The sequence below is a fragment of the Pleurodeles waltl genome, chromosome 12 (assembly GCF_031143425.1).
Source record: "Pleurodeles waltl isolate 20211129_DDA chromosome 12, aPleWal1.hap1.20221129, whole genome shotgun sequence".
In the NCBI taxonomy this organism is placed as follows: Eukaryota; Metazoa; Chordata; class Amphibia; order Caudata; family Salamandridae; genus Pleurodeles; species Pleurodeles waltl.
Genome location: NC_090451.1, coordinates 556,945,715 through 556,973,192, shown reverse-complemented (window position 1 = coordinate 556,973,192; position 27,478 = coordinate 556,945,715).

Sequence of the window (27,478 nt, the reverse complement as noted above, 5' to 3'; positions counted from 1 at the left end):
CCCCAACGTGTGCCCCCTATGTGGTAGTCCTGACGAATGTGCCTGCTCTTGCTTCTGGGGCAACTGAGTCTACAAACCAACTCATAAATAAGGTTGGCCATTGGCTGAGCAAGAACTGTGATTTTTCATGTAAGGATTTCAAGGATATTCTGTTTGCCAGAAGAGTTGGCTGGGTCGGTCCCAAAAATAAGGTGGGGAATGAAGACTGTATCATTATAAATGTTAGATATCCATCCCTGACTCAAAGGCTCCTTTCTAGCCATCGTTCTGCTGTTCTTAGAGCAGGTTCAATGGGTATGGTCCCTCTGGGCTATTTTTACGACCACATGCGATTGAGTACTGGGGTGTCTCTTGGTTCTGGTAGGAATCCCCCCCGGGTCAGAATAGCCTGCAGGAAACTAGCAGAAGAACTGCCACCAACAGAAATCTATCCTTGGAAGGGGTGGACTGACAATGCGCCAAGACACTGGCTGTACAGGAAGAGGTGCCTCCACAGTGTAATCTTATTTCATGGAATATTGCGGGCTATGATGCTAAGTTATCTGATCAAGCATGGGTTGGGTGTGTGGCTAACTATGACGTTATCATGCTTCAGGAAACCTGGTCGGAGGGGCTGTCTGTGTGGGATGGGTATGACAGATATGCAATTACAGCTGTGCAGTCTCTTGGTGGCCGCTCGAAAGGTGGCCTGGTTACCCTAATTCGCCTCTCCAAGATAGTGGGTGCTTTTCAAATTAACTGTAACCATTAAGGTATATTGTTGGTATGGGTAATCTTCTCCAATCATTTTAATATTTTATTGGTTAACTTCTATAATGCTGTGAGGGATGTGGGGTGCCAAATTGGGGCCTTGTTCTCCGTTCTTCAGGTTCTGAAATATAGAATGGAGAAGGTGGGGCTGAAATTTCGTGCCATCGTCTCTGGAGACTTTAATGCCAAGCTGGGCAGGCTCAGCACTGTGGTTAATCCCTTTACCGGTGACTGCGAGGATTACTTAGCGCATGGTCTGCAGGACTCTAGAGGCAGGGACTTAATAAAGGAACTCAGGAAGATGGGCCTTTTGAATTTTTATGATATAGAAGCAGTAGGCACCCACCAACTCCCAACCCATGTGGGAAGAGGGTCTGGATCCACCATTGATTACATTTTTGTGTCTCCTCCTATGAGAGATTTGGGGGCATATTTATACTCAGTTTGCGCCGAATTTGCGTCGTTTTTTTCAACGCAAATTCGACGCAAAACTAACTCCATATTTATACTTTGGCGGAAGACGCGTCTAGCGCCAAAGTTCATGGAGTTAGCGTCATTTTTTTGCGTGAACACCTTCCTTGCGTTAATGAGATGCAAGGGAGGCATTCCCGTCTTAAAAAATGACTCCGATGCATGTGTCGGATTTATACTCCCGGGCAAAAATGACGCCCGGGAGTTGGCGGGGCAAAAAACCCCGCATTTGCGCCTCTTTTTAACGCCTGGGTCAGGGCAGGCGTTAAGGGACCTGTGTGCTCAGAATGAGCCCAGAGGTGCCCTCCCATGCCCCCAGGGACACCCCCTGCCACCCTTGCCCACCCCAGGAGGACACCCAAGGATGGAGGGACCCACCCCTGGGACATTAAGGTAAGTTCAGGTAAGTATTTTTATTTTTATTTTTTTTGTGGCATAGGGGGGCCTGGTTTGTGCCCCCCACATGCCACTATGCCCAATGACCATGCCCAGGGGACATAAGTCCCCTGGGCATGGCCATTGGGCAAGGGGGCATGACTCCTGTCTTTGCTAAGACAGGAGTCATTTCAATGGGGGTTGGGCGTCGTAAAAAAATGGCGCAAATCGGGTTAAGGCGATTTTTTTGCCTCAGCCTGACTTGCACCATTTTTGGACGCCCACACTCCATTTTCCCCCTACGCCGGCGCTGCCTGGTGTACGTCGTTTTTTTTCACGCACACCAGGCAGCGCCGGCGGCTAACGCCGGCTAACGTCATTGAATAAATACGGCGTCCGCATGGCGCTTCAGAATGGCGTTAGCCGGCGCTAATTTTTTAGACGCAAAACTGCGTTAGCGCAGTTTTGCGTCAAAAAGTATAAATATAGCCCTTGGTGATCGGGGGTGAAGTGTTAGGGGAGTGTTTCAGTGATCATAATCCCCTTATAGTGTCCTTTAAAGTCCCTGGGGCCTTACGTATACTAGGACAAGGTAGGCCTGTAGCAGTGGTGACTAAGGACTGGGGTAGGCGGCTTGGGTGGAAGCAAGTAGACTCCCAAAAAGTTGTAGGAAGGGTGGTGGGGGATAATTTACATCTATTTATGGAAATACTCCTGATAGAGGCTCCAAATCCTAAGACTGTTATGGATGCTATAACAGTAGTAAATGCAGCAGTTAGAGACTGCCTTTTTTCAGTAGGCAGCCACCCCAGTAAACGCAAATGTGGCTGGTATGACAAAGCCTGCTATGATGCAAGGGCAAACCTAAAGATGGCTACCAAGATTCAACCTAGAGATTGGGTTCTCGTAAAAGAAGTTAGAAGGAGGTATAAAAGGGCCCTGAGGGATAGTAAGCTAAAACATAAAGATAAAGCCTGGGAAGAGTTAGAGCGTGCTATAGCTCTGAAGGACCCTGGCCTGTTTTGGAAGGTGGTAAATAGAGGTTCCTTTGAAACAGAAACATCTGAGGGCCTTGGCTGTAACATCACCCCGGAGGCCTGGGTAACTCACTTCTGTAGAATCTTTGAGGGTACTCCCTTAAGAAATATCCGGGAGAACTTGTATGATGTGGCTCCTAACCTAGCAATCAGGTTTTCGCTGAAGGAGGTTATTGATGCGATACAGAGTAGTGCGACTAATAAACCTCCTGGCCCGGATTCAATCCCTATGGACTTGTATAAAGCTAACCCCCAGCTATGGGCATCTATTCTCCTAAATGTTCTCAATGCAGCAGTTACTGTGGGCATTCCTGCCTCTTGGAGACTGGCATGTATTGTCCCAGTGTTTAAAAAGGGCGATCGTAATGACCCTAAGTCTTATCGCCCTATATCTCTCCTGGACTCTTCTGCGAAGATTCTGGGATGGATTATTCTTAGGCGTCTGGAGGCCTGGATGATAGGAAATGATATCTTAAGCCGGGAACAGTATGGCTTCAGGGAAGGCCTAGGTACGCGAGAAAAATGTCTCAATTTACTGATGACGATCGGTAAATACACTCAGGCCAGGAAAGGTACCCTTTATCTTGCTTTTATGGACCTTAGCTGTGCCTTTGATAAAGTGAACCGGTCTATATTATGGGAAAGGCTAATTCAGTTAGGGTTGGATCCTAATATTGTAGAGTTGCTCCGATATCTCCATTCTGGGACAGTTGCAAATGTGAGGGTGGACCCTAATAGGGAATGCTCAGAGGCTTTTAAGTTTTCAAGGGGTGTGCGCCAGGGGTGTGTCCTGGCTCCTACTTTGTTCCTTCTATATACAAATGGACTGTCTGATTTTTTGATGGAACACTGTAGGGATGTCCCAAAGGTGAAGGGTATTGATATCCCTGTGCTGACGTACGCGGATGACGCGGTCCTCATGGCCCACACGATGATTGGTCTCTGGGAAATAGTCAGAGCTTATGCTATCTTTATGTCAGCTTTGGGTCTAGAGGTAAATTTTAAGAAATCACATTTTATGATTTGCGGAAGACCCCTGAGCAGGGTGGGGGAGCTAAGGGTGGAGGATCAAGTTATTAGCAGAGTACATGAGTTCCCATACTTAGGGGTCATTTTTGATGAGAAAGGATCTTGGAAACCCTGTATTGCTAGAAGGGTTGTGCTTTTTCATGCAACAGTTGGTGCGACTTTTGACTTTGCTGTAAGGGTAGGTAGTAAACCTATCAAACCCTTGCTTGAAATTTATAGGCGGAAATGCCTTCCTGTCCTGCTGTATGGTTCGGCACTTTGGGGGTATAGGGATACCCGAGCTCTTACGGTGGAAGAAAATCGTTTCTGCAGAAGGCTTCTGGGAGTTGGACAAAACCTCCCTGGTTTTTGCCTTCACCTGGAACTGGAGCTTGAGTCTGTTCAGGACACTATCCAGTTGGCTCCCCTTCTGTTATGGATCTCAGTCTGGAGTAACGAACATGCCACTCTTAATAGGGATATCTTAAGGAATTGTCTGGCCTGCGACAATGCAAAGCATATTCCCTGGCTGACGCACATAAGGAAGATGGCACATGACCTGGGGCGGCCTGAATTGTTTGATTACCCCGAGGACCTGACTAGCTATGATAAGAAATGGGTTAAGGATAATTTTCTGAGAATCCAGGAGACCAAGAGGGAGGGGGAGGCTTTAGTGAAGAAATCGATCAGGGATTTTATCATGCTAAAGATGTGGGTGGGTCCTGAGCGCTATCTCTTAGAAATAAAGGATGTGAGGGAAAGGTCTCTCATAACTCGATTCCGTTTGGGGAGCATTAGAAGTAATTTGTGTTTCCTGCTAGGTCAGTATGGGGAAAAATGCATTAGACCCTGCCCCTGTGATTGGGTGTCCCATCAGACCTTGATCCATTTTACATTGTTTTGTGTTTTTGATGCACCGTTTAGAACTCGATTTTTAGTACCGCTCCTAAGGCCCAAGGGTTTCGTGCAATATCGTCCTGCTTTTATGTGGTTGCAAATGGCCTCAGATGTATTGGTATGGAAAGGCCTGGGATCTTTCTTGAAGGGAGCTATTACTTGGCGTAAAAATGTAGAATTTTTAGAATGATTTCTTCCATTTTATTGTTTTTATGAATGAGTTTTTTTTTATATGTTTATATTTATGATGGGTGTTTTTACTATATATGGTTTTATTGGTATATTAACAATGTATTGGTGATTATTTGCTGTAATGGATGAATTTTTTCATACCGAATAAAAGTTTTGTTTCGTTTCGACTGTCAATTACGTTTCTTGTAGACTCATTACTTCATAATGCTTGATAATACTCCCCAATTTAAAATAAACAATTTGGCAGCCAGACCTGCAATATTTCGGGAGGCAAATCTATGGGCTATACTTGTGTACTTGAAAAACTATTCCTAATTATGACCTCCCCCACAACACTAGCAGTGGTTGAATATGAACTTGGTGAAACAGCTTGTAAAGAATCATGATGACATTCTCTATTGGACAGACTAAAGGAACGAGAGGGAATACCTGAAACTGCTGTCAGTATAGATGGTCAAGATGCAAGAGAAGTGTGAATTTGTTAGTGACTGGATGGAACAGGCCACCAGGGGGAGGAGGTGGGATGGTCAAACTGTTGGTCCATAAAAATAACCTAAAGGAAGCGCCTTTATCGTGCTGCGTGCACAAAAAAGGATGTTTAAGCATTTCCAAAATATCACTTACAACAAATCTATTCCTCAAATTTATCACAATAGACTCGTTGGGTTTGGGCTGATTTCCCACTCATTAGACTGCGCACCTAGGGCCATATTTACAGGAACTGACACATTGCTGCAGTGAGGCAGCAATGTATGAAAACACCCCAGGTCATTGGCAGCAGCCTCACAAATGTTTTTATTTTTTATTTTGAGGAGGGGGTTTGGGGCCGAGTGGGGGCAAAAATTCCTCTTTGGGGCTTCTGGGCAGGGGGCCACACCCCATCCAAGGCCCGCCCCCTCCTCACACTGTGAGACTTTTGGCAAAGTCAGCAGGTCTGTAGAGGAAATGCACAGAGCCCAGCTGTCATCCACCCCAGACGTGTGTTCAGAGACAGGCAGAGGCACAGAATAGTTAAAGTATGAAAATGCCAACTTTCTAAATGTGTCATTTTGAGCTTACTCCCAGTTGGACGTTACAGTTAAAGGTTGTTTCAAGGTAACCCCAATGTTAACCTATGGAAGAGATATGCCTTGCAGTAGTGAAAAACAAATGTAATAGTTTTTCACTACCTGGGCACGTTAAGCTTAAAAGTACATGTCCCACTTTTTAAAAACACTGCACCCTGCCCTTGAGGCTGACCAAGGCATACCTTAAGGATGACGTGTAATAAAAAGGAAGGTTTGGGCCTGTCAAGTGAGGCACTTGTCAGGTTGAAATGGCAATTTAAAACCACACACAGAGGCTCTACAGTTGCAGGCCTGAGCCATGTTTAAATGGCTACTATAGTGGGAGGCACAATCAGTGCTGCAGGTCCACTAGAGGCCCTAGGCACATATTATTCACTTTCCTAGGGACTAACTAGGTAATTAAATATACCAGTTGTTGATAAGCCAGTGTTACCATATTTAGAGTACAGATGGCTTGCACCTTAGCACTGGTCAGCAGTGGTAGAGTGCACAGAATCCTAATGCCTGCAAAAATGAAGTCAGAAAAGCAGGAGGTCAGAGGGCAAAATGTTTACAGAAACCACGCTAAGGATGCCAGGTCTAACAGTCATGATATGTATGTGTTTAATTTTACATTCCATGTCCACAAATGCTCCTTCTGATTCATCACAAGTGAATGGGTACTGGTGTTTCTTTCGCACTGCAGACAATGCAAACCTGCATATTTCAGTCACTTGACATGCCTGTGGAATTGCCTGTTGATATAAAAGAAACACATGGTTCCCACAGTCCTACTCAAATTCAATGTCAATTGGTATCTGATCTGCATCTGATTGCAATCATCTAAGTGTAATGCTTTAGAATTTGGTGTGCTTGGTTTGTCAGCTGCATAACAGTTATTTTTTTACCCACTGATGTGGGTCTTTCTTTAATGTTAGCTGTATGTGCTGCAGTGAGAATCCTCTCTGTCGGAGCAAAGTGCTCTGTTGTGTAAGTTATGACTTGGGTGTAATTCTAAAAGGTGTGCTTTCCCACCAACGGGTGAACTTGGCTCAGTGCACCAGCGATGAATGTGAAAGACAAGTTATTGTCAACTGGCAACACACTATTCAATGTGTATTTGACATAGAAGTATTACTTTCGGGTTACTAACAATCCCATAAAGTGATCGGGGCAACATGGAAACAACAAGCCTTATTTCAGTATCACACACACTGTACTAATGAACACTTTTAAATTAAAGTATTCTTACTACAGGAAGGATCTGTTTCTTAGCACATCTAAAACAACTACACAGAATATTATAAAAACAGCAACAAGACACGTTATAGATAACAAGACCAAAATGAACATTTCCAACATGGCTAAAATGTCATTTAAAATGTTAACTAGAACTTAACACCCTAATGTCTACTTCTGTGTGCTATACTCAGTTGCGGCTTGTGACATCCAGCAGAAGGGCGGGGTGGCGCGCGGGGGGGGGAGGTACTAAAAATTAAATAAAAACATAATAAAATCAAAAATACTTACCTCCTCCGCCGCTCCTCTGTCCCTTGTAGCTCCAGACTGCAAGCTCATGCTCCCAACCTGCCCTGCAGCCAATTCTGACGCTGCTCAACGCAGGCAGACTGGGAGCCTGTGCAGGATCTCTCTAGCCCAGGAACACTGCGCATGTGTGTTTGGCCTGCCGGAGGCAGCCCATCAAACACACTTGTGCTCTCATGGGAGTGCTCTGTGCACTCCTCTCAAGTGGTCGCCACCCCCAATGCCTCCCACCACAGTATATTATTGTTTTCTTGAAAAGGTTTTGCAGCTGCCGCTGCTGGCGGGGGGGCAACTGTCCTCCCCCCTAATGGTGGAGCCGCCCCTGACAAATAGGCATTTTAAAGGAGATTTGAGCCTGCTGTGCCTCTCACAATAAGACTGAGGCAGTATTCTGTGAATTTGACCACACCAGCACTGATGTTCAGAAAATTCTGCTGAGCCCCTTGAATCCACACCAGTTACAGAAATGGGCAGCCCTGGAGTGTGTAGCTGAAACAGTGGTACCTGAGACTGGTAAGAGCCAACCTTTTTGTACCACCTTCTATTATGTGTATACATTTTCTTAATTTCTGTATAGCTGCCAAGTGTGGTGGTCTAACATGCATTGGTGTAGCTGCATTCATAAAGCTCTTCATAACCCTGCTGAGATGTCAAAGTGAGTTTGTGGATTGATAACACGCTACCTGTGGGAATGCTATGAATGGAAGAGTGTCATGTGTCTAACATATGGCCGATGTGGGTAAGGTTTTGATGTTATGCATTAAGACCAGAGCTCTGCTTTTTTGTTTTAGTGATGCAATTATGCATAAGTTTAATTTGAAAAGGAGCGAGAGACAGGACACTTACACATTAGGAGCTAGTGTATAAAAGGACAAAGGATCCTTAGTGGTAATATTTGTGGTGTATTTTTTGTGTCATATGTTAGTAGAAGACTGCTTAAACCGAGTTGGAGCAAACCTGTACCTGTGCCTATACATTGGTGTAAGGAAAAATGTGAGAATAGTGTTGCATAATCCCATGCAAATACCTACCATCTTTGCAGTGATCAGTAACGTGGAAGCCTATTCACACAGGTAAATTTGGTTGTAAACGTATACCTTTATGCAGATTCACCTTTTTCATACTTGCCAGGAATTCACATAGGAATTCCTAGCTAGCATAAAGGCTTATCCCCAGGCAGAGATCTACACACACAAATCTCACTTGAGGGGTGGGAAATAGTCATTCCAGGGTTTGGTTTACCTTGGAAATTTAAGAATGCCAAAACATAAATGTTTCTGGCCACTTCTAAAATCTTCACCAACCCCTTTCAACCCCAGAAATAATCGATGATATAGTCCAGGAGAAGGGCTAGAGTAACACTTCTTCTAGGATTTGAAGGGGAAAGGAGGAACCTCAGATTTGGTGGGGGCCTAGGGAAAGGGGGTATTTTCCAGTTGGACTGATATTTCCACCCGTGCTAGACTTCTTCTGTATAGAGGATTCTGAATAGCAAGATATGCTCTCCCTGAAAATTCACCTGACCTTTTTTGTAATACGCTTAGAAACCTGAGACTGACACAGCTTTCTAGAACTATTAATTGGAATGTTGGTGAGCAGAGAAATCAAGATTTTGCAGCCTTGTTTATTTGGCACATCAGCCTTCGATAGTGATGGCTGCGGGCTTCTGAGCAAATATTTGGGCCGTGGCACTTATTCTTTTACAAATCATGCATTGACTATAACCTTACTGAAAGTGGATAGGGAGAAGTGCCTTAGGTTAGGCTACAGCCCTTGGAAGGTCAGTGTATCATCCACAATACTGTACGCTGTGGTTTAGACCCATGAAAAACAGCATAAGAGCAACCTGAGGAATGGACATTTTCAACCAGTCATGGAATGTGCTCTGGATGGTCAAACCAGGAGGAGGAGGGAGCAACTAGGCATGATATATGCTCCGGGTGGTGAAATAGGGAGTAGAGAGTTAAGCATAGATTGGGAATTATACCAATAATATATATTATATCATATGTTCTGCGCTCACATACCCACACAGAACCACTACTACACCTAATCACAAACCCATGCATCCATTTACACACCCACTCACACACTCAACACCCACTTACACACCCACAAAACCACTCACACATCGAAGGCAGTGTGCAGCATGGGGTTGGCTGCATGTTGGGGGTTTGGCCGCAGGCCCTGCGGCCAATGCCCCTGCTGCACACTGCCGAAGGCCTTTTATGGATGCAGTTGGATTTTAGATTAATGTATGGTAATTAAATTAACTTTACATTAAAAACCATAGAAAGTCACTGAAAAAAACAAAGGTTACTGGAAGGTTATAGTTAGAAAATAGAATTAAAAGAACTTAGAAAAACCTCCAAAAACCATCACCACAACTTGTCATAGACCCATGCAGTCACCTACACACCCACTCACACACTAAACACCCACTTACACCCCCAAAAAACACTCACACATCTACTCAAACACCCATGTAGCCACTTACACACGCCCACAGACCCACAAAACCACTCGCACACCCACTCACAGACCCACACAGCCACACACACACACCCATACACCCAGTTACACACCCACACAACCACTCACACACACATACTGACTCACATACCCACACACCCACCCACAAACCACTCACATGCACTCAGACTCACAGACACTCACACATGCACTCACACACCCACTCATGCTCTCACACATCCACTTACACAACCACACACACCCATTCACACACCCATACAGCCACTCACACACCCACTCACAGGGACAGAGCATGGAGCTGGCCGCATTCGGGGGGTTGGCTGCAGGGCCTAACTGTAGGGCTGGCCACAAGACAAGCCTCTTCGGCCATTACTGCGCCATGCACGCTGAATGCCGTGTGCAGCATGTGGTTGGCTGCATATGGGGGGTTTGGCCACAGTGCCTGCGGGCAACCCCCCTGCCACGCACAGCTGAAGGCCTTGCACGGAGGCAGTTGGATTAATGTATGGTAATTAAATTAACTCTATGTTAAAAAAAAACTAGAAATTCAAAAAACAAAGGTTACAGGGACGGTATAGTTAGAAAATACAATTTTTAAAACCATAGAAAATCCCTAAAAAACACCTAAGGTTACAGGGATGCTATAGTCAAGTTCAGATTTTACACACTCAAAACCATAGAAACTAATCCATTATAGTCATACTTATCTCAACAAACTATAACTCGTGCCCAAAGGTAACTATAACTCATGCCCTTATCATGCACTGGATGCAGCTGCACCGCAACTGCACCGCATGTCGCCTATTCCACGTCGTTCACGGACTTTGGCTGAGTGCTGCAGGGGTTTGCCCCTGGCTTTGGCATGCAGCCAGGCCATGTCACAAAACTCCCAAAGGCAGTCAGTCTTGGTGGGGGCATGCAGCACCCCTTCCCGGGCTGATTTCGTCCCCAGGTGTCTGGGCACGTACAGTCATGACCCGCTAGGCATCCCAATCAAGGCAAGTGTGGCTAGTAGAAGGGATCAATACCAGGTTGTGTGGCGCTTCACGAGTCATTGTCTTTGCTGTCCTTTGTTGTGCAGCCCTCCTCCCTGCACTTCTGGATTGTGTGCCCCAGTACACATGCTCTCATGATATGAGCTTTTTTATTCCATGGCCTTCGGGGACTCAAGATGCGCCCCTGGGGTAACATCCAGAGAATATGAGGCCGCAGAGCTGCGATGGCAGTCATCCTGGAGACCCACGTTACTTAAAGCGTATCCTCTGAGTGCTGCATTGCTTGTCTACAACAGTCTCCAGAGGGCACCATCTGCTTCTAGAATCCAGCTCCCTGCCTCCTTCTTGTCTCCTGCTCAGCGTCTTTACGCCCTCAGCCTGATCCTTCTTCCTGTGACGACCATGGCTCTTATGGTGCTTCTGCACTTCCAAAAGCCTTCAGCCCCGGTATAAGGGTATTTCTTTATGTCTTGTGCAAGCACTTTGGTAGCGCATTATTTATTTTTGGGACTATCATTGTGGTCAGTGCACTGTACCTATCTATTTCATTTGTGTTTTTATTTTATGTTTGTCTGTCACCTCCTACTACACCTATGATGGGAATAATGTATGGACTATTATATCGCCTATGAAAATAATAGGTGTGTGTCTGCAATGAACTATCAACATCAAATGGATAATACAAGTTGCCAAATGGGTGACATACTCAATGGAGTTCTTATGCCTTGGTATTCACAGCATTTTTCCCCTAAGGATTAATTTCTGAAGCATCCTCCTTGTATTCATTGTTTTTTTGGGGTCCTTGGAGTTCTTACTTCTTCCTGCCACTTGTGGCATATGTATTCCACTCTTTAATTTGGATTGCGACTGCTCTACCTCAGCTCTGTGGACAGACAGGGCTGGTGAATCCTAGAGTCTGGAGATAGTGTAGGGGGACCAAAAACAAAACATGTTACCTAACATTCCTCCTATCTTTTCTTCTATTTACTACAGGAAATGTCTCTTCTGTATTCTAGGAACATTTCAGGAAGCATTCATCCACACAGCCTACCATGATGACCCCTGGATTTTCTTGTCTCCTCCTTTTCCTCCCTACTAGCCTCCTCCCTTTTCCCCTAACCACTACCATATGCACTTTGTGCACTTTAGTGGGGGGATTGGTTGGAAGAGAAGGGGCAATGCTATTCTTTGATTTCCCAGACTGTAATTCGATTTGAGTGAAAACTGGTGCCTGACACCAGGGATCCCATACCCCGTGGACTGCCACATTGTTTATGGGAGGACGTATGTGGCCCCCCTCCCCAGCTGTATTTGGCCCCAGGGACCTCATCCCCAGGGTTCCAATAATGAAATTATGGGGAAGGGGGCACTCAGGCTAACTCCCCAGGCCAATATTGACTCCAGGGAGCACATCCCCTGGGGCCTGGCCAACATGTAAAGGGGGAGGGGGCACGCACCCTCCCTCTCCCAGCCAATATAGACCCTTGGGACCCCATGCCCTTGGCCCCAGCCAGGTAAATGGTGGGTGCCATGAAGCCCACCCAGGGCACCCACTTCATATATAAAATGGGGAGGGGCACACCTGCCCCCTCCCCCCGAGACAATTTTGGCCTTGGGGGCCCTATCTCCTGGGGTCCTGCCTGACTCATAAAAGGGGGCATGCAGCCCCCTCCACGGGGTGAATCCCCGCTCCCCCAGTCAATATTGGCCCCGGGGATCCTATCGCCTGGGGCCTGGCCAAGATGTAAACTTGGAGAGGGGGCAGACAGCCTCCCTCTCTGGGCCAATATTGGCCCAGGGTGACCCCATCCCCAGGGCCAGCCAACACACAATAAATGAGGCGAGGGGACACAGCTCCTTCCCCAGGCCAATATTGGGACTCAATCCCCTGGGGCCTGGATTACACTAAATAGGGAGGGGGACATGCACCTCCCCTCTATTGGCCCATATTGGATCCAGGGACCCCAGTTCCTGGGGCCTGGCCACTACATGGTGAGTGCCCACCCAGGGCACCCTTCTGCTGTTAGTTGGAGGGCGTGAGAGGAGCCTCAATGCCCCTGTGGCCCCAGCTGGTTCTCTGCCTCCTGCGGGAGCCAGCATTGCTCCCACACAAAAGGAGCAGCTTACAATGCTGCTCCCTGCTGTCGGGAGCAACTTGTTTTATCTGTTTCCCTGCTTGCGTCACAGCTGGCAGAATGCATGGCCGGACCCTTGGGGTTGGGGTTCCCAGGGCCGTAGCGGCTCTCCTTCAGCTTTCTAGAATGGGCCTGGCCCTGGGAATATGGCGGTCCTCGGGCCAAAAACAGTCCAAGAATGCGGCTGTGTGGCCCCCTCCCTCCTTAATGGATTCAGCTGGGGCCCCAGGTTGAGCACCCCTCTCCCCCAATAATAATAATAATTTAATGCCTCAGGACCTGGTCCACCTGAGGGGCAAATAAAAAACACAAACTTGGGAGACTTCATTTTGATTTTGTTTTTAATTATGCCTGGATTCACGGATCCTCAGCTGATTTGCAGCATTTTTTTAAAAAGTATTTTGGCTCCGGCGTGGTCTCTGTGGGCCTTTGTAGTCGGGGTATTCCAACCATTACCCCCTCTGTCTATTTTTAAAACATTTTCTTGGGACTCGGATGAGTACGAGACTCAAGATGACTGCCAGCACTTCCAGGTTGAAGTGTTGCCTGGTAATCAGATCTCTGTATGAGAACTAGCAGATTGGCAGAGGATCCACATCTCTAGATATGCAAACTTCTTTTTACATTAATATCTCACAAACTACTGAATGGATTTACACCAAATCACAAAAAAGATCTTTCTGGACCAAGATCAAGCTTTCTGCCAAATTTAGGCCCATATTTATACTTTTTGACGCTAAACTGCGCTAACGCAGTTTAGCGTCAAAAAGTTTTGCGCCAGCTAACGCCATTCTGAAGCGCCATGCGGGCGCCGTATTTATTGAATGGCGTTAGCCGGCGCAAGCAGACCGGCGCTGCCTGGTGTGCGCGAGAAAAACCACGTACACCAGGCAGCGCCGGCGTAGGGGGAAAATGGCGCATGGGCGTCTTAAAATGGGGCAAGTCAGGTTACGTCGAAAAAATCGTCGTAACCCGACTTGCGCCATTTTTTTTCGACGCCCATCCCCCATCAACATGACTCCTATCATTGTAAAGATAGGAGTCATGCCCCCTTGCCCAATGGCCATGCCCAGGGGACTTCTGTCCCCTGGGCATGGTCATTGGGCATAGTGGCATGTAGGGGGGCACAAATCAGGCCCCCCTATGCCAAAAAAAATTATAAAAAAAAAAAAAAAAAATACTTACCTGAACTTACCTGAATGTCCCTGGGGTGGGTCCCTCCAGCCTTGGGTGTCCTCCTGGGGTGGGCAAGGGTGGCAGGGGGGGTCCCTGGGGGCAGGGGAGGGCACTCTGGGCTCATTTTGAGCCCACTTGTCCCTTAACGCCATGCCTGACCCAGGCGTTAAAAAGCGGCGCAAATGCGCCGTTTTTAGCCACGCCCACTCCCGGGCGTCTCTTTTGCCCGGGAGTATAAATACCACGTAAAGGCCTGGGAGTCATTTTTTAGACGGGAACGCCTCCCTTGCATATCATTAACGCAAGGAAGGGGTTCACGCTAAAAAATGACGCACATTCCGGGAACTTTGGCGCTATACGCCTCTAACGCCATAGTATAAATATGGCGTTAGTTGGCGTTAGTTTAGCGTCGAATTTGCGTCGAAAAAAACGACGCAAATTCGGCGCAAACGGAGTATAAATACGGCCCTTAGTGTGATTCAGTGTTTGGGGCTGTAGTCGTGTCTAAAATCCCTAGCTGGAAATTGCTTGGAGAAAATTTATTTTGGGACCCAGATTTTTTCTTGGCCCCTGCTTGACGGATCACCCTGAAAGCTTCAAGGACAATAGCTTTAAACATTTTGTGAAGATTCGTCCAATGGCACCAAAGTTATTAGCAAAACTAAAACCCTTTTCCTATGGAGACTAGGTCCTAACTATAACTACTTACTGGCAACCGCCATTAGTTTTTATCTATCTATCTATCTATCTATCTATCTATCTATCTATCTATCTATCTATCTATCTATCTATCTATCTATCTAACTATCTATCTATCTATCTTTTTATTAACTTGTTTTACTGTGCTTTTCATATATTTGAATATATATATATATATATTCATATTCTGGTGTCCAGTTGAAGGCGTCAGGCGAAATGTGTTTGTAGGAAAGTACCATCTTTCTTGACATGTTACCCCCAATTTTACATGTATGTCAGTATGTTTTTGCCTGTCTCACTGGGATCCTGCTAGCCAGGACCCCAGTGGTCATAGTTTGTGGCCTAAATGTGTATGCCTGTGTCGTGTCTGTGTCACTGAGGATCTGCTAATCAGAACCTCAGTGCTCATGCTTTCTCTGCCTTTAAATTTGTCACTATAGGCTAGTGACTACATTTACCAATTCTAATTGGCACACTGGACCCCCCCTTAAAAGTCCCTAGTATATGGTACCTAGGTACCCAGGGTATTGGGGTACCAGGAGAACCATATGGGCTGCAGCATTTCTTTTGCCACCCATAGGTAGCTCAGACAAACCCTTACACAGGACTGCCATTGCAGCCTACGTGAAATAATGCACACATTATTTCATAGCCATTTTCACTGCACTTAAGTAACTTATAAGTCACCTATATGTCTAACCTTCACTTGCTGAAGGTTAGGTGCAAAGTTACTAAGTGTGAGTGCACCCTTGTACTAGCAGAGGTGCCCCCACATAGTTCAGGGCCCTTTCCCCGGACTTTGTGAGTGCGGGGACACCATTATACACGTGCACTACATATAGGTCAATACCTATATGCAGCTACACAATGGTAACTCCGAATACCAGAGTCCATCTGCATTGGAGCGGGTACTCCCAGGTCTATGTTCCACTGTATAGTCCATTCCCTGTAGGTAGATGGACCACCTCAACAATTTAGGCTTTTCACCTTTCATTTGTTTAAGCCATAATAGAGGTTTGTAGTCTGATTGAACAATAAAGTGAGTCCCAAAGAGGTATGGTCTCAACTTTTTCAAGGTCCAGACCACAGAAAGGCCTCCCGCTCTATGGCAGACCAACGATTTTCTCTAAGGGTCAAGCTCCTGCTGATGAAAGCAACAGGTTGATCCTGGCCCTCTATGTTTAGCTGTGATAGAACTGCCCCTACTTTAATTCAGAAGCATCAGTTTGTACTACAAATCTTTTGGAGTAACAAGGGCTTTTGAGGACAGGTACAGAGCACATGGCCTGTTTGAGCTCATCAAAAGCCTTTTGACAGCTAGCTGTCTATATTACCTTTTTAGGCATTTTATTGGATGTGAGGTCATGAAGAGGGGCAGCTATGATGCCATAATTCTTGATTAACCTCCTGTAGTACCCAGTGAGGCCTAGGAAGGCTCTCACTTGGGTCTGAGTTGTAGGGGAAGTCCTTTCCATAATGGTTTGGATCTTCCCCTGCAGTGGTGCAATCTGTTAGTCACCTACCAAGTGGCCCAGATAAACCACTTTCCCCTGCCCTATCTAGCACTTTGAGGCCTTGATAGTGAGGCCTGCCTTTTGCGGGGCCTCCAAAACTTTCCACAGGTGGACCAGGTGATCATCCCAGGTGGAGCTAAAGACAGCAATATCATCTAGATATGCTGCACTAAAGGCTTCCAATCCTTGGAGGACTGTATTCACCATCCTCTGAAAAGTGGCAGGTGCATTTTTCAATCCAAAGGGCATAACTGTGAACTTATAATGCCTTCCAATGGTTGAAAATGCTGTCTTTGGTTTTGCACCTTCTGATAACTTAATCTGCCAATAACCTGCAGTTAAATCAAAAGTGCTTAGATACTTGGCAGAAGCCAGTGTATCTATTAGCTCATCTGCCCTGGGTATAGGGTGATCATCAGTTTTTGTTACTTGATTGAGACCCCTATAGTCCACAAAAAAACGCATTTCTTTCTTTCCTTCTTTACTATGTGGTTTGTGGAAAAGCACCACTGGGCTGGCCCAGGGGCTTTCAGAGAGTTCAATCACTCCAAGGTCTAACATTTTCTGTACCTCTTGGTAGATACAGTCTCTGGCATGGTCAGGCTGTCTATAAATTTTACTTTTGACAGGAAAACTGTCTCCAGTGTCAATTGTATGCTCACACCAGGTAGTTGTTCCTGGAACTAGCGAGAAGAGGTCAGAGAACTGTCCAAGGAGATTTATAAAGTTGTCCTTCTGCTCAGCAGTAAGGCAATCTGCCAGTACAACTCCCTCTACTAAGCCATCAGCTTCAGTGGTGGAGAAGAGGTCAGGGAGAGGGTCACTCTCTTCTTCCTGCCCCTCATCTGTGGCCATAAACAGGGTTTAGTCAGCCCTGTCATAATAAGGTTTAAGGCAATTGACATGAAACACCCTAAAGGGGCTTCTGGCTGTGCCCAGATCCACTAAATAGGTGACCTCACTTTTTGTCTCCACAATTAGATGAGGTCCACTCCATTTGTCCTGGAGTGCTTTTGGTGCCACAGGCTCCAATACCCACACCTTCTGTCCTGGTTGGTAATGTGCCAGGACAGCCTTCTGGTCATGTCATTGCTTTTGGAGCTCTTGGCTGGCCTGAAGGTTTTTAGTAGCCTTTTCCATGTACTCAGTCATCCTTGATCTGAGGCCAAGCACATAGTCCACAATGTCTTGTTCAGGAGCTTTTAAAGGTTGTTCCCAACCCTCCTTCACAAGAGCAAGGGGACCTCTTACAGGGTGTCCAAAGAGGAGTTCAACGGGGCTGTAGCCCACTCCTTTCTGGGGTACCTCCCTATAAGCAAAAAGGAGGCATGGCAACAGGACATCCCATCTCCTCCTGAGTTTTTCAGGGAGTCCCATGATCATGCCTTTGAGAGTTTTGTTAAATCTCTCAACCAATCCATTTGTCTGTGGATGATAAGGGGTGGTGAACTTGTAGGTAACACCACACTCCTTCCTCAGTGCTTTGAGATATGCAGACATGAAGTTACTACCTGTGTCTGATACCACTTCCTTAGGGAAACCTACTCTGGAAAAGATTCCCAGGAGGGACTTTGCCACTGCAGGAGCTGTAGTGGTCCTTACGGGTATAGCTTCAGGATCCCTAGTGGCATGGTCCACTACTACTAGGATGAATGTGTTTCCTGAAGCTGTTGGAGGGTCAAGGGGGGCCAACAATGTGAACCCCTGCCCTCTCAAAGGGCACCCCAACCAGTGAAAGTGGAATTAAGGGAGCCTTAGGTGTGCCACCAGTCTTGCCACTAGCTTGGCAGGTCACACAGGAGCGACAGAACTCCTTTGTGTCCTCTGACATATGAAGCCAGTGAAACAGTGGAGCAAGTCTGTCCCATGTTTTACTTTGGCCCAAATGCCTGAGCCAAAGGAATGTCATGAGCCAACGTCAGAAGAAACTACCTATACTGCAAAGGGATGACTAATCCCCTGGAAGCACCAGGTTTAGGGTCCCTTGCCTCAGTATAGAGAAGATTGTCTTCCCAATAGACTTTGTGGGTATCAGTGACATCCCCATTTTGCTGTTTGACAGCTTGCTGTCTGAGACCCTCTAGTGTGGGACAGGACTCACCACCATCAGAGACTAAAACAGCCTCTGTGGTCTACCTAACTAGACCAACCCCCACTACATTACCAATGATGAGCCCAGCTACACCTTTTGTCTGGCTATTTGTAGTGTTCTTCCCACCACCATTGCTATTACTAGGGGCACTAGTGGGCACAATGGGGGTTGTGGTGGTGGGAGCCCTAGTGTTTTTCTTTGGGCAGCTGGGATCACTTGCCCAATGGCCTTTACTTTTACATAAATAACACCAGGGATTTTTTTGATTGTGAGAAAAGGATTTGGACCCATCTACCCCAAAGGATTTTTGTGGGCCTGATGAAGACTCAGAATTATTTTTGTCTTTGTCCACACCCTTGTCATGAGACTTACCATCCTTCTTCTTGCCATCCTTGTCACCCCCTGTATGAGCTTTTCTGCTCACCCTTGTTCTGACCCATTTGTCTGCCTTCTATCCCAATTCTTGGGGAGAGGTCAGATCTGAGTCTACCACGTATTGATGCAACAAGTCTGACACACAATTATTCAAGATATGCTCTCTCAAGATTAGATTATATAGGCTTTTATAATCAGTCACCTTACTGCCATGTAACCATCCATCAAGGCCTTCACTGAACAGTCTCCAAAGTCTGTCCAGTCTTGAGAAGACTCTTTTCTGGTATCTCTGAACTTTATCCTGTATTGTTTACTAGTTAAGCTAAATCCATCTGAGAGTGCATCCTTCAAAACTTTGTAATTTTTTTGCAGCACCCTCCCTGACAGTATGGAGTCTGTCCCCACCTTTGCCAGTGAAAGACAGCCACAGTATAGAAGCCCACTGCCTTGGACGGACCAACTGTACCATACAGGCCCTTTCAAGTGCAGAAAACCACTTGTTGATTTCATCCCCCTCCTTGTAAGGGGGGACAATCTTATGCAGGTTTCTGGAATCTGTTTCTCTAACAGGATGACTATCAAGATTGCTGCTGTTGCTGCCACCATGGGAACTAACCCCAACGTCTGCCTTTCTCTCTAAGGATTCCCTATCTAAGGCCAACTGTTGCTGCTTTATCCTCAGTTTGGCCTCTTCCAACCTCAGCTTTCTGAGTTCCCTTTCTAGGGTGTTGTCCTTAGGGTGGGAGGATTGGGAAACCTCTGATACAGAGGAAATGTGAGAATGTGCAGAAGTGGACCTTTCTCTGACTGCCTGAACCCTAGTGACCTGGTCTTTAGGATTAAAAGGTGTCCTACTGCTGTGTGACTACCTCCCACTACCAGCTTCTCTAGGTGGCCTTTTAAGTGAAATGTCTTTGGAAGTACCCTCCCCAGAATTCTCAGGACCCACCCCTGAATCTATCTGGGTACCCCCCTCTTCTACCTCCTGATCCTGGGATTGACCATTCTGATTCTGGTCACTTTCAAGGAGAAGGTTAAGAAGGAAATCCTTAGTAGGGTTCTTACCAATCCCCAAACTTCTTTCAATACAGAGACCCCTCAAACTTTTAAAGTTAAAATTGTCATAAGTTGCTTTCACAACTTCGGGAGTAGCCTCTGCCATAGGCATGGTGAAAAGAAAGAGGTTAAGGGTAAGAGAAAACGTTTTGAGCTTTCAAGAACAGAGAAAAATAAATTTTCAAACCTTTTAGAAAGTTTTTAGGGTGAATGTAAGACTGTTAAGTTTACTTGTTTATATTTCTAAGTATTAGGAATATGGTTTTCTTATGAAAAGCACCAATGACAAAGTGGTAAAGCAGTTAACAGTACTTATCCCACCAATGCCACCAATGTTGGAGGCTGGCCTGGTTTGTAGTGGGTACTAATGGTACTTTCACCTTATACCAGGCCCAGTTATCCCTTATTAGTAGAGTGTAGTAGTGTTCTAGCAGCTTAGGCTGATAGAGGTAGCTATAGCAGAGCAGCCAAGGCTGAACTAGGAGACATGCAAAGCTCTTGCAATACCACTTACATCACATAGGTACTATATCATAAGAAAGACAATATTCATAGTTACTAAAAATAAAGGTACTTTATTTTAGTGACAATGTGCCAAAAAATATCTCAGGGGATATACTCCCTTAGGAGATAAGTAACATACACAAAATATACACAAAAAACTGAATCAGGTAAGTAAACCAGTCAGGAAGTAGTGCAAACACTCTAAAACACAATAGGATGCAATAGGCCTAGGGGCAACACAAACCATATACTAAGTAAGTGGAATACGAACCACAAATGCACCCCTAGGCAAGTGTAGTGTGTAGAGGGTTGCTGGGAGTGTAAGGTATTATGATATAGTACCTATATGATATAAGTGGTATTGCATGAGCTTTGCATGTCTCCTAGTTCAGCCTTGGCTGCTCTGCTATAGCTACCTCTATCAGCCTAAGCTGCTAGAACACTACTACACTATACTAATAAGGGATAACTGGACCTGGTATAAGGTGTACGTACCATTAGTACCCACTACAGACCAGGCCAACCTCTTACAGTGTTGACATTCCAACTTTGGAAGCTGTACTGCACTTGAACTTTTTTGGAATAAATTGAATAATAATTATGGATTGAGCATTATCTTCCCTGTTTGTGGTGGCAGCAGCGTTACCTTTCTACAGTGCAGCCGTACAATGAGTGTTATCTCATCTGTTGAAGATATATATATATATATATATATATATATATATATATATATATATATATATATATATATATATATATGTATGAGTTTTAGTTAGAAAAACTTAGTTATTTATTTGAATACAAAACCAACTTCAACTACACATGGAAGTTCTAAATCTATATTAATAACTTTAAGGTACAATCTGTGAACCACCTAAACTCATTATATATAACTCATGCACCTCCGTACACACTGTTGGCAATTCACTATGCAGACTAAATAAACTATAACTTGCCCCTTGGTACTAATTTCAAACCTAGTCTGGAGGGAAGCTTGGAGGGGGGGTCAGGTGGAAATCATGGTCCTTGAATACCATTGGGTACAAGTCACTCTTCGGGGAATGCACATCAAGTTAAGATGTTGGCATGACTCCACTCTACCAGCACATATAAATAAGAACTCCAAGGTATCCGTGACACTGTTGTGCAGTTGTGTTTTTTTCGTAAAATTAGGGTGATATTCGCAAACACTTAAGTTGCTGATCACCTTTAAGTGACTTACAGCAAAAAAATATTCAATGTTGCAGAAAGGTTTTGTGTCCATATCAATTAGCATTCATAAACTAGCGCTGAAGCAAATGAGTTCTGCCCACTTAGCCCCCCATGATTTTCTGCTTTTGATTACCCTGTTTTTGGACTTATACTGTGAGTGAGTCTCACTTCCAGAGTCTTACTCACAGTAAATTCACTGCAGTTGCACAGAGTGTACTAAACCGCCAGTGTCCGCCTTTTAACAAAAGACTGCTGCTGTGCTGGTATGCATATAATATAACAGAAAGATTTTTGGTGCCTCCAGGGGAAGAATATGAATTAACTTCCACAACAGTGGTTGTACCATAAATAACTTTCTGTACTGATGAGGGGGCATATTTAAGGAAAGTGGCACTACAACTAGTGCAGTGCCACTTTCCTTGTGCCCCTTAGCGTCCCCCTACAGCCACCATGTGTGCGCTGTATCTTAGATACGGCGCACCATGGCGCAGGGGAAGGGGCAATAGCATAATTCTTCTAATGCTATTGATGTACTCAGTAGGATTAGTGGCAAAATATTGGCGCTACTCCTGTAGAGTACATAGGGGCCCATTATAAATTACGAAAGCCTCATTTTAATGTCTGCTCTGAGCAGGCGTTAAAAGTGCCGTAAAAAAAATGACGCAAGGAAATCTGTTAGATTTCTTTGCGCCATTTTTTCGCCCCCCCCCCTAACGGGGATTGCCCCTTTGCATACATTATGCCTGGCGCAAAGGGTTACAAAGTGGCGCAGTAGATGCATTGCGCCACTTTATAAATAGGGCGGAAGGATTTTGGCCTTGCAGGGCCACATTAGTGTAAAGAAAATGACACTAAGGTGGCGCAAGGTGGCGCTAGGGGCTTATAAATATGCCTCAAAGTTCGTAAATCATATATCACATTTATTGGAAACTTAAATTCCACAACTTAAAGTAAAGTAATTAAGGATCTGCCTGCCTGATACTGCCGGGGAACTCGCGGTCCCAGGAGACCATTCTTCCTCCGAGGGGGCGAATCTTGTAGCGCGGGCACACAAAGCGCGCCGCTGAGCCCTGCAACGTGTTGCTGCCTGCCTGTCTGCTGCTGCTGGAGGACTCGCGGTCCCGGGAGACCATTCTTCCTCCGAGGGGGCGGATCTTGGAGCACGGGTGCACAAAGCGGGCTGCTGAGCCCCGCAACGTGTTGCTGCCTGCCTGCCTGCTGCTGCTGGGGCACTCGCGGTCCCAGGAGACCATTCTTCCTCTGAGGGGGCGGATCTTATAGCGGGGGCAAACAAAGTGCGCTACTGAGCCCCGCAACGCGGGACGTGCGCAGGCTGCGCCTGGGCAGAGCCCGGCCAAGGGCGGGCCCATCTGCGCCCGTCAGAGTCCGCCTGAGGGTGGGCCAACTCTCTTGGTCTGGAGGTAAGAGAGCCTGAAGGTATCTGTTGCTGTAGAACATTTATTGGCTTATGTTGTACATCTTATAGTATCCTCAATGGTAAAGTGAAAGGCATAAAGGAAGCCCAGCATCAGATTCTGCATTAGCTAAAATACCTAAACTTCTCCAATCATCTCACCCCCTTTCCAATTGTGTAACCACTGAAATAGATTGTTTGATTGAGAAGTCAAATCTATACTGAGCAAAAACGAGAAATGAAAAGGGGTTGAAGAAGAATTCTCCTTCGCCCTACCTGCTTGCTAGACGCCCCAGCAAGAGTAATACTCTTGCTAATGGAGAGGCCTCGCTGCCACTTGCACCCCAAGTTGGAAGTAGGGAAGCAAATCCTCCGTCAGCCACTCTAGCGCCTTCCAATACCAAAGTCCTCAGGCCAGCCAGTGTGATTTGTTAATAAAGCTTTCTATTGGTTACGCCACACCAGGCAATGTGGCTCCATCATCTACTCGGATATTATTTTGGCTGAACAATTCAGTGACAAGCCAGGCCATTGGGATTCTATAAAGCTAGTGTTAGCTAGCCCATCTTTGGCAAAGGGCTTGTTATGTATGGACACCAGGAGTACTATGTGGAATGGCTCAAACACCTGTCTTACCAGCAGCCGGCCCGTGTTCAGCCCCCTAGTGAAGATTTGACCATCGATTTTGAACCCTAGTGCACTAAAGGGGGGGTTCTGGGTCTCTAGCCCCCCTTGGAGCAATACCATGTATGACCCATGTGAAGGAGCACGATTTTTCAACTGATAGGCCAAATCCACGGAAATTGGATCAAATAGCAGACTCCTTGATTATTGATTAACTGCACCCTCCTACAATGCCTCAGGGTGTTAAGATAGCTTTTTCTGTGGATACACCGCTCCTATTTGACAACCTAGTTTTAGAGCCTTCTTTCCCAGGGAGCATGACTCCATTGCCCAATGTTACGAAGGCACACTCTAAATTTGTGGAGAGTTCCGCAAAATCAAGTACTCAGGTTACTTCCCAGGAGGGCGTTTGTGATTTTGAGTCCTCATCGTTGAACCTCATGTCATGGAATGTGGCCGGAATTCGTAATAAATTGTATGATGTTGAGTGGGGGGAGTTAATTGACAAATTTAAATTTTGTTTGTTTCTGGAAACTTGAGCCACTGTAAATGTTTATAGACAGGGGCACTGCTCATTCTGTAAGGAAGCTACACCGTCTCCAGCTGGAAGAGCAGCGGGGGTCTCATTACGTGGATAAGAATCTCCGAGATGGGAAATGTAAAGGAAATTTATGAGGACTCGCCCGATATATTGGCAACATCGATCCAGTCCAACCAAGGTCTACCTGTATTGTGTATTAATGTTTATAATAGACCAGATTTCCCCAACCACTTATCTAAAACGATCCAGATATTGATTCCCCTGGTGTCGGATTACTTCTCGACTCATTATATTATCATAGCTGGCGATTTTAATGTGTCTCTCAAGCCCAACTCAGTCTTCTCTGAGACCACTCAATATGAAGACTTAATATGGAATATCCCCCCTCATTCAACACAGATGAAACACCTCAAAACCACTAATAGGGCCCTCCAGATAATCGATCTTATGATAACGCATACTCTTCGCCCAGGAAATGGGCGCTTTCCATCAGACAAGCCTGCAAAACCTACCTTTTTTAGAGGGTCGTATAGTAGTACACTCGATCTTGTTCTTCTTGATGTCAAGATATGGCACCTTATCAATGGTGTTAAGGTGGGTGATTTGCGTAACAGTGAACATGCTCACCTTCTAGTAACTTATGACAGGCAGCTTTTTACTAGGATAGATGTTCGCAGCAATTATGATGCCCCTGACGTTATCGAGGTATCCTCCAACAAGCGGGCTGTAAAATGGGAGTCCTTTAGAAATTCTCATAAACTATGGGGGAAAATGCGTGCTCTAGTGGCAACCAACCAGTTTTCTGATGATCCTTTCTCATATACCTCGATTGAGGTCATGACACTGCATACAGAACTTTTCTTGGCCCTCAGAGAGCTATTCCTTAAAACCACCAGGGGCAATAAAAATCTAGGAGCAAACCCTCATCAGAGGTGGTTTGCAAGGTCTGTAGAGAGGCCAAGCATACTCTTATAAAAGCAATAAGATCAAGAGACAGAAGCAAGATATCTTGCACAAGGCGCAACTATACATCTGTACTTAAGTCTAGTAAAAACCAGTGGGAAGAGTTGTCATGGCATGACTTAGTACTGGCAGCCAAGGAATCAGATCCCAAGCGCTTCTGGTCCTTGGTGGCCAGAAGTGGTCGCAATGAGAACCTTAGATCCATTTGTCACATCTCGCAGGAAACCTGGTCTACTTATTTCACTGAGCTGTACAGTTTAGAGCCTCTCGCCCTCACCATAAATGACAGTAAACCCTCCAACGCCCTCTTTTCCACAGTTAGCTTGATCCCTTTTAACTTGAAGGAAACCGAGAATGCCATTAGGGCTCAAAAAACAGGGAAAGCGCCTAGGTTGGATGGTATTCCTCCAGACATGTTTAAATCAGATGTGAATTATTGGGGCCCTTACATTAACAGGGTATCAAATGCTGTTTTGACGAGTAGAATTTACCCCTGGACATGGAAGGGAGCGATTAATGTTCCTATTCATAAAAAAGGGGAGAAGGGTGTCCCGGGGAATTATAGACTGATTAGTTTACTGGATAATTTGCAAAAGATTTTCTGCTATCAGGTATTGAGTAGGCTCAAAGACTGGATCGAAGAAAATCAAGCCCTTAGGGGGTCATTCTAACTTTGGCGGGCGGCGGACGCCGCCCGCCAAAGTTACTCCTCCGAATGACCGCTCCGCAGTCAAAAGACCGCGGAGGCCATTCCTACTTTCCCGCCAAGGGAGCGCCCGCCGGCCCAGCGGGAAAGGCCCTGCAACCCAGAAGCCGGCTCCGAATGGAGCCGGCGGGGTTGCAGGGGTGCGACAGGTGCAGTTGCACCCGTCGCGATTTTCACTGTCTGCTAAGCAGACAGTGAAAATCATGCTGGGGCCCTGTTAGGGGGCCCCTGCACTGCCCATGCCAGTGGCATGGGCAGTGCAGGGTCCCCCAGGGGCCCCACGACACCCGTTCCCGCCATCCTGTTCCTGGCGGTAAAAACCACCAGAAACAGGATGGCGGGAAGGGGGTCGGAATCTCCATGGCGGCGCTGCTTGCAGCGCCGCCATGGAGATTCAGCCCAGCAAGGGGAAAACCGGCGGGAAACCGCCGGATCCCCTTTTCTGACCGCGGCTTTACCGGCGCGGTCAGAATGGGCTGGGAAGCACCGCCAGCCTGTCGGCGGTGCTTCCGTCATTTTAGCCCTGGCGGTCGGCGACCGCCAGGGTTAGAATGACCCCCTTAGTCATCTGCAGGCGGGTTTCAAGAAAAAAATAAGTACAATTGATCAGGTTTTCCGTTTCCTCACTATCAAATGGAAGTTGGTGGATGTGGACGCAGGGAAGCTTTTTGTTGCGTTTGTAGATCTCAAATCTGCCTTCGACCTTGTTCCAAGCTGCAAATTGTGGGAAGTTATGAGCAGGGCTGGAGTACCGGGCCCCATACTAAACTTAATTAAAGATCTCTACTACGAGAGTTATGCTAGAATTCGTTGGGGGTCAAATGGGGAGCTAAAGCCTGAGATTCCAATATGTAGAGGAGTGAGACAAGGATGTGTCCTGGCCCCCATCCTTTTTCTCCTGTTTATCAATGGGTGCATTTCCTATCTTCTGGATTGTGATAATGATGCACTGAGGATGGGTGGAGTAAAGACCCCTTGTTTGTTATTTGCAGCCGATACTCTATTGTTATCTCAAACTGCTTCAGGGCTCTCTAATTTGCTCACCAAGTTCATGGGCTTCTGCAAAGATCATGGATTGGAAATTAACGCAGCCAAAACAAAGTACATGGTTTTTGGGGACACAAAGTACAAAATGAGGAAATCTATACTCTTGGAGGGTGTGCTGCTAGAAAGAGTTGTTGCCTGTGATTACTTAGGAATCAAATTGGAGGATTCAAAAAATGGCAGGCTCTCCTTTTGAAGTCGCTTATGAGTTTGAAACAAAAGTCAGGGGGTATCTTGAGGTATGCTGCTAGGTCTCCCAGGTGTGCAATTACCCCTGCCATGGAAGTATATAAGGCCCAAGCCAGAGGGGGAACTTTATACTGTGCTGAGCTATGGGGTTATTGCAACTTGGAGGACCTTGAAAGAGCCGAAAACTCTTTCATAAAATTGCTCCTAAAAGTGCCCCGAAGTACCCCCTCGTTGCCAATCCGGATGGACCTAAATCTCCGTTCCAATTCATATATTGCAGCCTTAAGACCGTTACTATATTGGATCCAGATCTGGTCAGTGGATACTTATAGCCCGTATAGGGTTTGGTTGAGCGATCTGTTAAGCAAGTATGCTATAAAAAAAGTCAGGTGGCTTGAATATGTCGAAGGATCCTTTGCTGAACC